We start from the raw sequence: 13,935 nt of genomic DNA, 5'->3' as shown, positions 1-13,935 counted from the left end.
TTTTACCCATTGTCTTTTTTATTCTTTAATGCTTCCTCTCTCTCTCTCTCTCTATATTTCTCTCTCTTTCTGTTTCTCTGTCTCTCTCTCTCTCTCTCATTCTCTCTCTCTCTCTCTCCATGTCTCTCTCTCTCTCTCTCTCTCCCTGCGTGTGTGTCTCTTTCTCTTTCTCTTTCTCTCTCTCTCTATCCCTCTCTCTCTCTCTCTCTCTCTCTCTATCTCTCTCTCTCTCTCTCTCTCTCTCTATCTCTCTCTCTCTCTCTCTCTCTCTCTCCATATTTTCTCTGTCTACTCCACAGCCTTGTAATACTATATTTTGCAATCTACTTGAGACTCCATCAGTGTGGTGTGCGTTTTTCCCCGACATAAAATATTGAGATCGATAGATAACAGATTGATGTGTTCAGATATAAAGGCACAGTGAAAACAGACAGGCTCACGTATCACGTAAAATCACACAGTAAGAGAAAGAAGTGTGGATGGAGGGAAAAGTGGAAAAGAGGGGAAGAGGGCAAGAGGGGAAAAAGAGAGTGATCGAGAAAGACAAAGGAAAAGATGAAGAGTGAGAAGGGGAGAATATGCTGCCTAGTCCAGCAGAAGCTGAGAATGGGATTTTTCAGCCTTACATAAAATCACAGTAAGAGAAAGACGTGCATGGAGGAAGAGGAAGAGGGGAAAAGAGGGTGATAGAGAAAGACAAAGGAAAAGAGAATATGTTGCCTCGCTCCTCCATTAGAAGCTGAGGGTGGGATTTTAAAGGTAAGACATGTTTGGAGGGAGGGAGGAAGAGGGGGAAAACAGAGTGATTGAAAAAGTCAAAGGAAAAGATGAAGAGTGAGAAGGGGAGAATATGTTGCCTAGCTCCTCCATTAGAAGCAAAGAATGGGATTTTTCAGCCTTACGTAAAATCACACAGCAAGAGAAAGACGTGTGTGGAGGGAGGAAGAGAGGGGGGAAAGAGAGTGATAGAGAAAGTCAAAGGAAAAGATGAAGAGGGAGAAGGGGAGAATATGTTGCCTAGCTCCTCCATTAGAACCTGAGGGCAGGGCCGCTGACAGCTTTTGCTGGGCCCGGGACAAAGTCATCTGAATGTCCCCAAATCCAATACATACAATGTAATGGTAACCCAATTCTGGGCCCCTTCTCTCTCTGGGCCCTGGACAACTGACCCGTTTGGCCGCCTCTGTCGGCTTCCCTGGCTGAGAGTGGGATTTTAAAGGGCACATCTCAACTATCTCTCATGACTGCTGCTGCTCATGACTGCATATTTGTCTTGCTCAGCGTTATACCTGATACACATCATCATTTACATAGGACACTTCCACCCAAATACAGCTGTGGGCTTAGCGTGTGTGTGTGTGTGTGTGTGTGTGTGCGTGCGTGCGTGCGTGCGTGCGTGCGTGCGTGCGTGCGTGCGTGCATCCGTGCGTGCGTGCGTGCGCGCGCACACACACACACACACACACACACATAAATGCTGGACTGTTTTATCACATTTCATTACACGTAGCTGTAGAAACTGTATGTTCTTTACCTTTCTTTTTTCCCCTATTTCCACACCACCACCACACAGCTGCTGTATACTTTAGCTTGACTTCTTATCACTGAAAGAAAAGTGAAAGCCCATTGGGAAACTCCAACTCCCATTGTCATTGTGACACAGCACTCCACAGCACACAAGTGAACACTGCACACAACGAAATTGCATTCATGCCTCACCCGTGCAAGGGGGCAGCCCTCAGTGGCGCCCCATGGGGAGCAGTGCGGTGGGACGGTACCATGCTCAGGGTACCTCAGTCATGGAGGAGAATGGGGGAGAGCACTGGTTGATTACTCTCCCCACCAACTTGGCGGGTCGGGAGTCGAACTGGCAACCTCTGGGATGCAAGTCTGACGCCCTAACCGCTCACCCATGACTGCCCACATATAACATATACACATATAACTAGGGGAGAATCAATAATGTTCCCCCTTCTGCCCGCTTGCTTTCAAAGCAGCGTGTTAGCGTTAGCAGCCCTAGCTCATCATATCAAATCCAATCTATCCGTCTCCCAGGGCTGGAGTGGCCTTCTGGCATAGCGGGCATTTCCCGGTGGGCCCTGCCCTATTTTCAGAAATGTTAATTAAAAAAAAAAAAAGTACAAAAAATAACTGAAAATAGGGGCCCACGAGGGTGCGGGGCACACCGGTGAGTCAGTTCTGCGCAGCTAATTATGAGCTAAAAGTGCCCGGGCCCTATTTCTCGCCCAGCCCAGCCCTATCTGTCTCCTATGGCCTGCTGGCTGCCTGTCTTGTCTTCTCCCCATAGCCAGCAGATTTAAAGCTTCAGTCGAGCCTGACAGCGTAGCGTTCCTGAGTCTGACACTCCCATCATCATCATCATCATCTACAGGTATATATCCCACACTGTGGATTTCTGCCTGCCTGCCTTCACCTGCATAATTACACTGGCTTGAGTTGGCACATGATGTGTGGTCAGTCAGGGGTATTGGATGTAATGATTGAGGGGTAAAACTTGTGTGTGTGTGTGTCTGTGCGTGTGTGTGTGTGTGTGTGTGTGTGTGTGTGTGTGTGTGTGTGTGTGTGTGTGTGTGTGTGTGTGTGTGTGTGTGTGTGTGTGTGTGTGTGTGTGTGTGTGTGTGTGAGTGTGTGTGTGTGTGTGTGTGTGCGTGTGTGTGTAGAGATAACTTTGGATCAGTGTTGGATCTACGTTGCCATACAGTGCTGGCGAGATGCAGAAGTGTTGGAACAGGGCCGGCCCACGCCTTTACGAGCCCCAAGCAAAATTTCATTGGGGGCCCGCCATACCACCCCCTGCTCAGCATCAGATGTAGGGGTAGGAGCTAAGGACATAAAGTAGGGTTGCCAAATTCCGCCCACTTCACTGATCACTTCACTGAAAACGTGATAATATCACTTTTGTATTTTAAATACTATTTAATTATGCTATCGTATATTTTTGGATAGCGGCAACTGTGTAGATTAGGTAATGAGCAATATTAGCTAACATTGGTAGACTTTCTATCGTAATTTGGCGATAACGTCCAGCATGTCCAAAATCTAGTTTCAGCACAATTCACGGGCGAAAGGCTCCCAATTCAGCCCGCTTGATTTCAGGTCACGTCAGTATTTCCGTTACTGTTTATTATTCCTTCATGCTTTTGTGCTGATTTCGTTCACACTTGTAGTCTTGGCTTTACCGATGCAGGAACTGTGATTAGTTTGGTCGTTACTGTGGAAACGGTTGAATAATTTTGCTCCTAAAGTGAAACAGGGAAGCGGCCAGGGCGAGTTTTTAGACAGAATGTCGTCGTGAAATTAAAATTCCATCTCTATCATGCTGCTGTTACGGACACCCTTCATTACAACGCTGTTTATGGCCGTTTGACTCGGTTTTAAATGTCATCAAATTGTTTCAAATTGTAAGCATACAAACACCATATCATGTTGATATCCATTCCTGACTTAACCAGTGGACACATAATTAACTACCATCACTTAAGTTATCAGCCTAAGTAGGTGGGCGGAATTGGGGACGGGCGGAATTAGGCGACTTGGCTATAAGTAGGCTATCTGTAAATCGTGTACCCAACTTGCACTGCGCTTCTTGGAGAAAAATGGTAGCATGGGGGCCCTAAGCCATCGCATAGTTTGCCTATGCCTCAGGCTGGCCCTTGGTTGGAACATACAGTATTTCATATAGGCTGCATGTATTTTGAGTGTGAATGAAAAGGTGAAGTGCAATGGTGAAATTACTGTATGTACAGTATGTTGTTGTATTGTACAGGTTTGAGCGGATGCATGTGGGCAAAGAGTAAGGACAGAAGATGTGGGAATGTGATGTGTGTGGTTTAGTGGCTATGTTAAAGCCTAGTGAAACTCTAGGTCACCTGCATGACTGAGCTGTGTACATCGACAGCGTTGCCTGAGGCCAGCCTTCACCTTTCTGACCTGTCAGCTATTATGTGTTTATTCACCACAATCAATGTCACGACCTGTGGTTAATGTCTATTGACCCGATCCGATATTGGGTCCATTGGCATTGGAAATAGATATTGATGAATGTCGCCTACTGAATACAGTAATAACACTCTATCAAAGAACAATTGGCCCAAAATGGTTCAAATCAATCAATCAATCAATCAAGAGAAATAAACAGTGGACTGTTTTGGCCCTGTGAATAACCCCAGATAGTGTATCTATAATTTGCCATGCTATCATGACCACACACAATTGGGGAGAGATCCGTATTTCAGGAGAGGGATGCCATGGCAACACAAATCACGACAGAGCAGAGCAGAGGTCGGCTGTGTGCTATTGTCAGAGCTGAATATTTATATATATAACATTGAGGGGCAATGGCATTCATTTATTTGTATTTTTATTTCATTCATTATTATGTATTTGTGTGCTTGTTTGTTTGTTTGTTTATTTGTTTGTTTATTTGTTTGTTGTATTCGTTCTTCTGCCTCTTAGTTGCTCAGTTTAGAATTGCTAGTGGCAAATTAGGAGAGAACACACACACACACGCACGCACGCACGCGTGCACACGCACACACACACACACGCAAGCACGCACGCACACACACACACACACACACACACACACACACACACACAAACACTTCACACATGCACGGATGCATGCACACACTCACGCACACGCACACGCACACACACACACACAAAAACATTTCACACATGCACGGATGCATGCACACACTCTCGCAAAAAAACACGCACACACACACACACACACACACGCACACAGGCACACAAACACACACACACACACACACACACACACACACACACACACACACACATTCAGTGGAGAGTGGTGACACGTGTGGTGCTCTCAAAAATATAAAAATAAAACTATTATAAGAAAAATAAAAACAGCTAGACCATGTCCATACTGTGAAAATAAGTTTTTAATTACAGTAAAGGCTACTGTATAAGTTTGACAGGTTGACAGCCTGGCGCCTGCGGTCCACAGGGACTATGCTCATATGCTCAGAACTCTATATGTCAATGTTTTTGAATAATTATTATGATCAGGTGTCTGATTATGTCTAATGCTGATGTGCTGAGTACTACTGTACTGTATGCTACATACCGAATATTATACTTTGTAAATGTGTAGGCTTAATACTGCCATGTTTTGACCAACTGTTATTCTTTCTAGGGTGAGGACGTTGGGGTGGGAGTGGGGGAGACTTTGTGTGAAAGTACTGTATGTGTGAAAGTGTTGTCCTGATCAGTGTTTTGTTTTTGTTTCTGTATTTTGTTTTAGTATCTGTTCTTGTTTCTGTACTGTACTGTTTGTCCTGGGGACCCCCTCGAAAACGAGATATCCTATCTCAAGGGGCTTTCCCCCCTAAACAAATAAATTGAAATTGAAATAAATTGAAATTTGCTTTTTAAGTAACACAGCAGTATGCCTATTGCAACTTCAAGATGTTTGAATGCTTTTAAGCCTGGCTAAAACTACATGACTGCCGATTGTGTGTCCGATTTTGACGTCGGGGTGCACCGCACACTAGAAGAGAATCGCAACTGTCAATCTTATCCCTGCTCACAACCACCTAGACAATGCCCGACGTTCTATTTCCAGTCGCAAATATCAAACACTGTTTGATTTCTACGACTTGTGACCGGCGACTCTTTGAGCTGCCAAAGTTCTATCTTAGAACGTCGGCCACGACGAGGAAAATCTTTCCCGACAATCGCTTGCGATGGTCCCTGGGGGTAACGTTCCACTGATTGACGTAAGGGGGGTTTTCAGCAGAGAATCGGCGCAATAGTCGTGTAGTTTGAGCCAGGCTTTAGTGATTCTCATAGCTCTGTGGTTATAAGGACATTTTTCAGTGTGATGAAGTGGTCTGCACACTAGGAATGAGCTCCAAAAAGAGAAACTTTATTTCTTTATACAAATGGCAACGTTTCGATCCACCAGTGGGATCTTCCTCAGGCAATAAGGACATCTTCCCCCAGTCAATGTGCCTTATCCCATTTTGTCGTAAGTCCTTTTTTTTGGAAAGGGTGACCTCTGCCTATTAAATCCTAAATATCTCAGTCTCCGAAGCACATACAGACATGAAATAGGTTACATTTAAAATCTAGAACCTTCATTTTGCACTACTTTAATGAAATAGCTCAAATCTCAAGAACATGAATGCAGCGTACAGTATATGTCGCTCCAGGACACAATGGGTTAAGCATGTTAGGAACAGATCATGGTAAATCATCACTCCATAATACCACATTTATTACCTTCTATTACGATAATGTGTAGAAAACTACATAATGCATATATGACCCATAATTGATGGACATGTTGTCATTGTGACACAATGCTGATCAATTGCAAAATTAAGACAATAGGTATTCGAACAGAAATGCAAATTCGATAATTCCTACCTGAAATAACAAAACACTCATTGCTCACACTCACAGCTCAGATAGTAACTATACAGTTGGTGCTTTTGGAATTTCTCATCCATTGGTAAGAAGTTGGCCAGCAAGAAGGTCACCACTACCATAACCTCAGACCTTTTACTTAGACTTTTTTTTGAGGATTTTCTTACATTGAGTCTACGGTAAATCAGTCATTTGTTTGTGTGAGCCCACAGCACAACTAAACAGTAGGCTTACAGACCCTTTCTACAACCATATAAATATAATAACAAAGGCCATGGTCGGTGAGTGGCATATGTGTGGGTTGACCTATGGCCTAACCAATGAGGTGGGCCATCCCTGTATACCACAGTACACTGCATATTCAAATGTAAAAATTACACCATAACCTCTTTAGTGAACCGTATGTAGGCCTATGTACATTAAAAACATCTTAATTTAAAGATAGCAGGAAGGGATGTTATGCCAATGCCCAATGCAATGGAGTATAAATGCACTTTATAGCAGTACTAACTGTGCTCAAGTTTTGTGGAAAGTTTATCAAATAAAAAGCGGAGCCTCCAAGTCTAATTCATTGGAATAATAAACACATTGCAGCAGGCCAGGCTGTATGCTATATGCTAAATGCGGCACCATAATAAACTCATTAAATGACTCATTATCCTTGAGCAGTGCTTGGAGATCATCTGCAGCTGAGCTTTTGGCAGCGTCAGACTGCTTACTTGGAGCAACGCTGTCTACTGATGTAGACCTCATGCAGGGCCCTACCTATCTGCCGAACAGCAGGAACTGACAGGCAAAAAGATTAACATATTACTCTTCAAAATAATGAATTAAAAGGAGAGCATAAGGAAAGAAAAAGACAGAAATAAAGAAAGAATACACCCCGTCACACACACACCCACACACACCCCTGTGACCGTGGCAAGTTTTGAGCACTGTATGAAAGAAAGAAAAAGTTTTTTTTTCTTTTTTGCAGCGCAGGAAGATTCCAAATTCCGAGGTGATATTCTGTGCATATCTGCGTAACATATTACTCTTCAAAATAATGAATTAAAAGGAGAGCATAAGGGAAGGAAAAGACAGAAATAAAGAGAGAGTACACCCCGTCACATACACACCCACACACACCCCTGTGACCGTGGCGGTTTTGAGCACTGTATAAAAGAAAGAAAAAGTTTTTTTTTTTTCTTTTTTGCAGCGCAGGAAGATTCCAAATTCCGAGGTGATATTCTCTGCTGCCTGTGCGTAACATATTACTCTTAAAAATAATGAATTAAAAGGAGAGCATAAAGAAAGAAAAAGACAGAAATAAAGAAAGAATTACACCCCCACCCCACCACACCCCTGTGACCGTGGCCAGTTTTGAGCACTGTCTGAAAGAAAGAAAACGTTTTTTTCCCCTTTTCTGCGGCACAGGAAGATTCTAAATTCCGAGGTGATATTCCATTCTCTGCTGTCTGCCTGCCTGCCTGCCTGCCTGTACGTTCTTAAGAACCCTCATCCCTCTCAATATTCCGTTCACAGCGACGTGACGGCACCTGCTCAGTGGACACATCTTGTCCTTGCACCTTGCTTTTGTTCTCCGCTCAACGCTTCTCTGCCTCTTTCTTTCTGTTTTTTTTTTGCCTTTCCTCCTTTTATTTCCTTCTATCTCCTTTTCTATTCCCCTCTCTTAGCGGCCTCGTCTCGTTACTCCAGTCGGCAGTCGGCACAGATCGAAATGTTCCATCATCGTGCCACATGGCTGTCGCTACAGATGGAGGAGCATGTGCCGGAAATCACACCGAGCACACTTTGCACATTATTCAGCGTATGTATGCAGCGCCTGTGCACACAGCAGAGCAGAGCAAAGCAGAGGAGACACATACACACACACACACACACACACACACACACACACACACACACACACACACACACACACACACACACACACACACACACACACACACACACACACACACACACGTAAAGTCATACACACACAGGCGTACACATACAGGAACAAAGACACTTTTACACAAATGCAAGCACATGCATGCACGCACGCACGCACACACGCAGGCACGCACACACACACACACACACACACACACACACACACACACACACACACAGAGCGAGAAACAGCTTTTGCAAGCTGAACGGAGAGAGCTGAGAACAGCGAGTGGGGAGCGGAGGGAGCTGATGAGAGGGAGTCTGTGTGTGTATGCGTGCGTGTGTGTGTGTGTGTGTGTATGTGTGTGTGTGCGCGCGCGCGCGTGCGTGTGTGTGTACATGCGAGTGAGTGGGGAGCTTGTGGAGCTGATGGGAGTGTGTGTGTGTGTGTGTGTGTGTGTGTGTGTGTGTGTATGCGTGTGTGTGTGTGTGTGTATGTGTGTGCGCGCGCGTGCGTGTGTGTGTGTGTGTGTGTGTGTGTACATGCGAGTGAGTGGGGAGCTTGTGGAGCTGATGGGAGTGTGTGTGTGTGTGTGTGTGTGTGTGTGTGTGTGTGTGTGTGTGTGTGTGCAGTTATGTGTGTGTGTGTGCGTGTGTACATGCGAGTGAGTGGGGAGCTTGTGAAGCTGATGGGAGTGAGTGTGTGTGTGTGTGTGTGTGTGTGCAGTTATGTGTGCGTGTGTACATTCGAGTGAGTGGGGAGCGTAGCTGAGTTGATGGGAGTGAGTGGTGCTCTGATGTAATTTTCCATGCCAGTAGCCGCAGAATGGGGATATGCAGTGAATACGTGCTGACTGACTTTATTACCTGATGGATGGCCGTGGTAATGGCGTCTTAAAGACAAACTGGAAAGCCTAAAAACCATCCGGTATGTAATAAGCCTAGCGAGTCCACCCAACAAAAACCTGCATATGAACCCAAAATTAGGGAAATAATTTTACAATGATGCAGACACATACACAGACGCATACAGTATGTGGTGGGTATACAGGGGGAAAAAAAATCTCCCATGCTTGCATTTATTTTTTTTACACATACTGAATGTAGCTGAATGCAACTAAAATGCATAGGTGTAACTATGCACTGCTTATTTGTATCTGGAATTATCACCATGCAAGTTTGTGAGTATGACATTTTCTGAGTCTTGTCAGAGACTTTATTACATAGTAGGAGACAGACGGTCTATGCGACGGAGCACAGGATAAGTCATGCATATGCAATAAATATACAGAGACGTGACAGCAATATGGCAAATGTCTGCAAATGGTGTCTTGTTTCCAGGGGCCGCTGACAGCTTTTGCTGGGCCCAGGACAAAGTCTTCTGAACGGACCCCCTACCCAATCCATGCAATGTAATGGGGACCTATTTCTGGGGCCCCTAGGTCCCTGGGCGCGGGACAACATACCCGTTTGTCCCCCGCCCTGTCAGCAGGACTGCTTGTTTTCACTGGCTAACAGCCACTGTGTTGTCTCACCAGTCAGTGGTGTAGTCTTTGTAGAACGCCGGTATACACAGTATACCCACTGCAAAATTTCAGGGATTTCAGTATACCCATTTAAAATTGATTGATCCATTATTTAGAATAGTACAAATATATACAGTATACCCACTTAAAAAATGCTCAAATATACAGTATATCCACCAAAAAGTGCTGTGCCACCTGTTTGTACCCCCCTTTCGGTGGGCCTTCTTGTTTCACTGGCTAACAGCTACTGTGCTGTCTTAAGGGCCGTACACACACGTCGCTACTAGTTACTCGCTCAGCGAATGAAGTCAATAGAATGTCAATGTGTTCCAGCAAGACAAGCAGGCGAGTACTGTTCAAGCGATGCGATGTGGGTGGGGAAAATATTTTATCTTCGAGAGAGGCGAGTAAGAGTAACCAATTGGAAAGCAGAGTTCGGTACTTCTCGCCTGTACATTGGCAGTTAAAGCCGAGGGATCTTTCAGCGAACGTTCCCTGATAGAGTAGCGAGTAGGCGAGTAAACGAGAAGCTAGTAAATAGCAGCGATGTTTGTGTACGGCCCTTTACAGTGTAGTACCATGCTGTGCCACATATGTCCCGTAGTAAAGGGAGTTACCTCTCTCTGTCTGACTTAAGCTAAGCTTACACTGTGCGAGTTTTGCCCCGATTTTGCCCCGATTTGGCACTCGCACGACTTTTTGAGAGTCGGGCCGATTTCTTGCTCAATCGCAGGTCAATCGTGAGTCTCGCATCGTGCAGTGTACATGGGGTAACGACAAGCGATGTCGCCTCACGATCGTGCAATCGCAGGGTCGCCAGAAAATCAAAACGGTTTGAAATTCTGGTCGTGGCTCGTGCGTAAATCGCACAGTTAAAGCAGTGCTACGACCCGTTTTGACACTTCACATGCACAAATTAATAGGGCCGTGCAATTCGCTGTTGAGCGCAACCTCATCTCCACCTCAGGTGCGCATGTTCCCTCCTCTGCAGACCGGGGAAACATGCCTGTCGCGTCGTACGGTGGAAGCATTTCGCTCGCATCCGACTGTCGGTGAACGGTGAACTGTGAACTGACTGAAGCTGTGAACTTTTAAACAGTGAAATTCCATCCTGCAGTGTGAGCAGAAGCTTAAGACCCACGAGTGAAAATATCGCACAGTGTATGCCCGGCTTTAAGCCGGGCATACACTGTGTGAATGAATTTCACATTTAAAAGTTCACAGCTAACGACTCACGTCCTCACACTACACGAGCCGACAGTCGGATGCGAGCAAAAGGCTTCCACTGTACCATGCGACACAGCCTGATCTCCAAAAATTCTGTGCTCCTGGACACGGATGTTAAGGACACGAAATCTGTGTCCAGGAGCACGGATTTTGCCAAAATTCCGTGCTCCTGGACACGGAATTGTTTTCCGTGCTCCTGGACACGGAATTGTTTTCCGTGATGGGCACACGGAAGTGCTTTCTATAGGCTATTACCACAGCACTGTGTTAACTCTATCATTAGAAAATACATACCAAATGCTAATCCTAAACAAAATAATGCTATAGCAATAATAGTTGTGCCCTGACCAAAACATTCCCTAACCTTAACCTGTCATTAAAGACATATTTTTGAGAAATACCTTTTCCAGTTGCTTGCTAGGCTATCAAACTCATATAATGAATGAAAAAAAACTAGCTGTGCCCAGACCAAAACAATCCCTAACCCTAACCTGTCAGTAAGAAATGTTTTTTTTTTTAGACAAAATATTTGAAATTAGAAAAATCCTGAGAAAACACAAGACTATGGGAATAGCCTATAGAAAGCACTTCAAACAATTCCGTGTCCAGGAGCACGGAAAACAATTCCGTGTCCAGGAGCACGGAATTTTGGCAAAATCCGTGCTCCTGGACACGGATTTTGTGTCCTTAACATCCGTGTCCAGGAGCACGGAATTTTTGGGGATCATGTTGCGCGACAGGCATGTTTCCTCGGTCTACAGAGGAGGGAACTTGCGCACCTGAGGTGTAGATGAGGTCGCACTCAACAGCGAATCGCACGGCCCTATTCATTTGTGCATGTGAAGTGTCAAATCGGGTCGTAGCACTGCTTTAACTGTGCAATTTCCGCACGAGCCACGTCCAGAATTTCAAACCGTTTTGATTTTCCAGCGACCCTGCGATTGCACGATCGTGAGGCAAAATCGCTTGTCGTTACCCCGTGTACACTGCACGATGCGAGACTCACGATTGACCTGCGATTGAGCAAGAGATCGGCCCGACTCTCAAAAAGTCGTGCGAGTGCCAAATCGGGGCAAAATCGGGGTAAAAGTCGCACAGTGTAAGCCCAGCTTAACTATCTCCCTCTTTTCTCTTCTCTCTTTGCTTCTCTATCCCTCTATTATTCCCCTTCTCTGTCTTATTTTCATACCCAAAATGTATTCCTCTCATCACTCTCCACCACTTCTCCATCTTTCGCTCATCTCTCTCTCTCTCTCTCTCTCTCTCTCTCTCTCTCTCTCTCTCTCTCTCTCCTTTGCATTTTATCACTCTGTCTTTCTCCTTTGATCTTTGTATATCTCTCTATTTTACTCTTGTCATTCTGTTCTCATTCTATCCCTCACTCTCACAAAACTTCTCTCTCCATTCTTCTCATTCTATCGCTTTCTGTTTTTCACTTCTTCACTCTATCCCTCTCTCCTTTTCTTCCTCCCTGCCCAGCGGTAGTCGGACTGCAGGTCCCCTGCAGGTCTTTGGTATTGCAAAGGGATTCTGGGATAGGCCTGACTGAGCTGACGTCCTGCTGTCCTGGCTAGATTATTTCTCCTTTTTAGGGCTCATGCAGTCCGTGCCTTTGTGAGTCTGCGGCAGACTCGGTGCACTAACCTGTTTCTGTTTGTGTGCTGACTGTTTGTGCTGATGTGTGTCTTTCTTTCTGCCTTGAAATGTCTTTCTTTCTTTCTTTCTTTCTTTCTTTCTTTCTTTCTTTCTTGCTTTCTTTCTTTCTGCCTTGAAATGTCTTTCTTTCTTCCTTTCTTCCTTTCTTTCTTCCTTTCTTTCTTTCTTTCTTTTTTTCTTTCTTTCTTTCTTTCTTTCTTTCTTTCGCTTGCTCGTTCTGTCTTTCTGTTTTCATTCTTGCTTTCTGTATGTGTATGTGTCTGTGTCTACTTGTCTGTGCAAATGTGCTAGTGTGTGCACCTGTGTGTGCTGCACGTGTCTTTCTTCCTTTGTGCTCTCTTATCATCTTTCTTTCTTTCTTTCTTTCTTTCTTTCTTTCTTTCTTTCTTTCTTTCTTTCTTTCTCCTGCTCTTTTTTCTCTTCAAAAAGTTTTACTTGGCTGGACTTCATCATTATGTGGGTGTGCGCTAATAGGCCCATTCCATGTGTCTGTTCTTACTCTGCAGCGACATTGAAAAGAGCACTTTGTAATAAATATATATATAAAAATATAAAAGCAGCCAATAGATTGTGTCATCTTAGACCACTTGTTTGATTGGAGGGTACGTCTTAAGAGGCTCTCACTGAGAGCCCTAAGAGTGGCACAGCAAGACTTGTCAGACTAATCACTACGTCTGACATATTATGGCCTGTCCAACGCACAAGCATCATCATGGCGCCTGTGTGTGTGTGTGTGTGTGTGTGTGTGTGTGTGTGTGTGCGTGTGTGCGTGTGTGTGTGTGTGTGTGTGTGTGTGCGCGCGTGCGTGCGGGGGCGTGTCTGTGTGTGTGTGTGTGTGTGTGTGTGTGTGTGTGCGCGCGTGCGCCCAGGGGCGTGTCTCTGTTTTTGTGTGTGTATGTGTGTCTGTGTGTGTCTGTGTGTGTGTGTGTGTGTGTGTGTACACGTGTGTGAGAAAGAGAGTGAGAGTTTCCAAGTGTGTGTGTGTGTGACGATACAGCAGGAGGGAGGCCACCATCAATAGTGGTAAAGCATTACTGATGTTTCCCGATGCTGCCTCTGAATTAACTAATGCTTTAATCCTTTCCCCTTGCTTATCAAAGTTTGTAAGAGTGGCATTGGGTGACATGATTAGAGCTGCTGACAGCTTTTGCTGGGCCCAGGACAAAGTCATATGAAAGGGCCCCAAACCCATAGAAAACTCTATGAGCTTTGCTGTATGCGACTC

The sequence above is a fragment of the Engraulis encrasicolus genome, chromosome 13 (assembly GCF_034702125.1).
Source record: "Engraulis encrasicolus isolate BLACKSEA-1 chromosome 13, IST_EnEncr_1.0, whole genome shotgun sequence".
Taxonomy (NCBI): Eukaryota; Metazoa; Chordata; class Actinopteri; order Clupeiformes; family Engraulidae; genus Engraulis; species Engraulis encrasicolus.
This window is presented reverse-complemented; position numbering follows the sequence as displayed.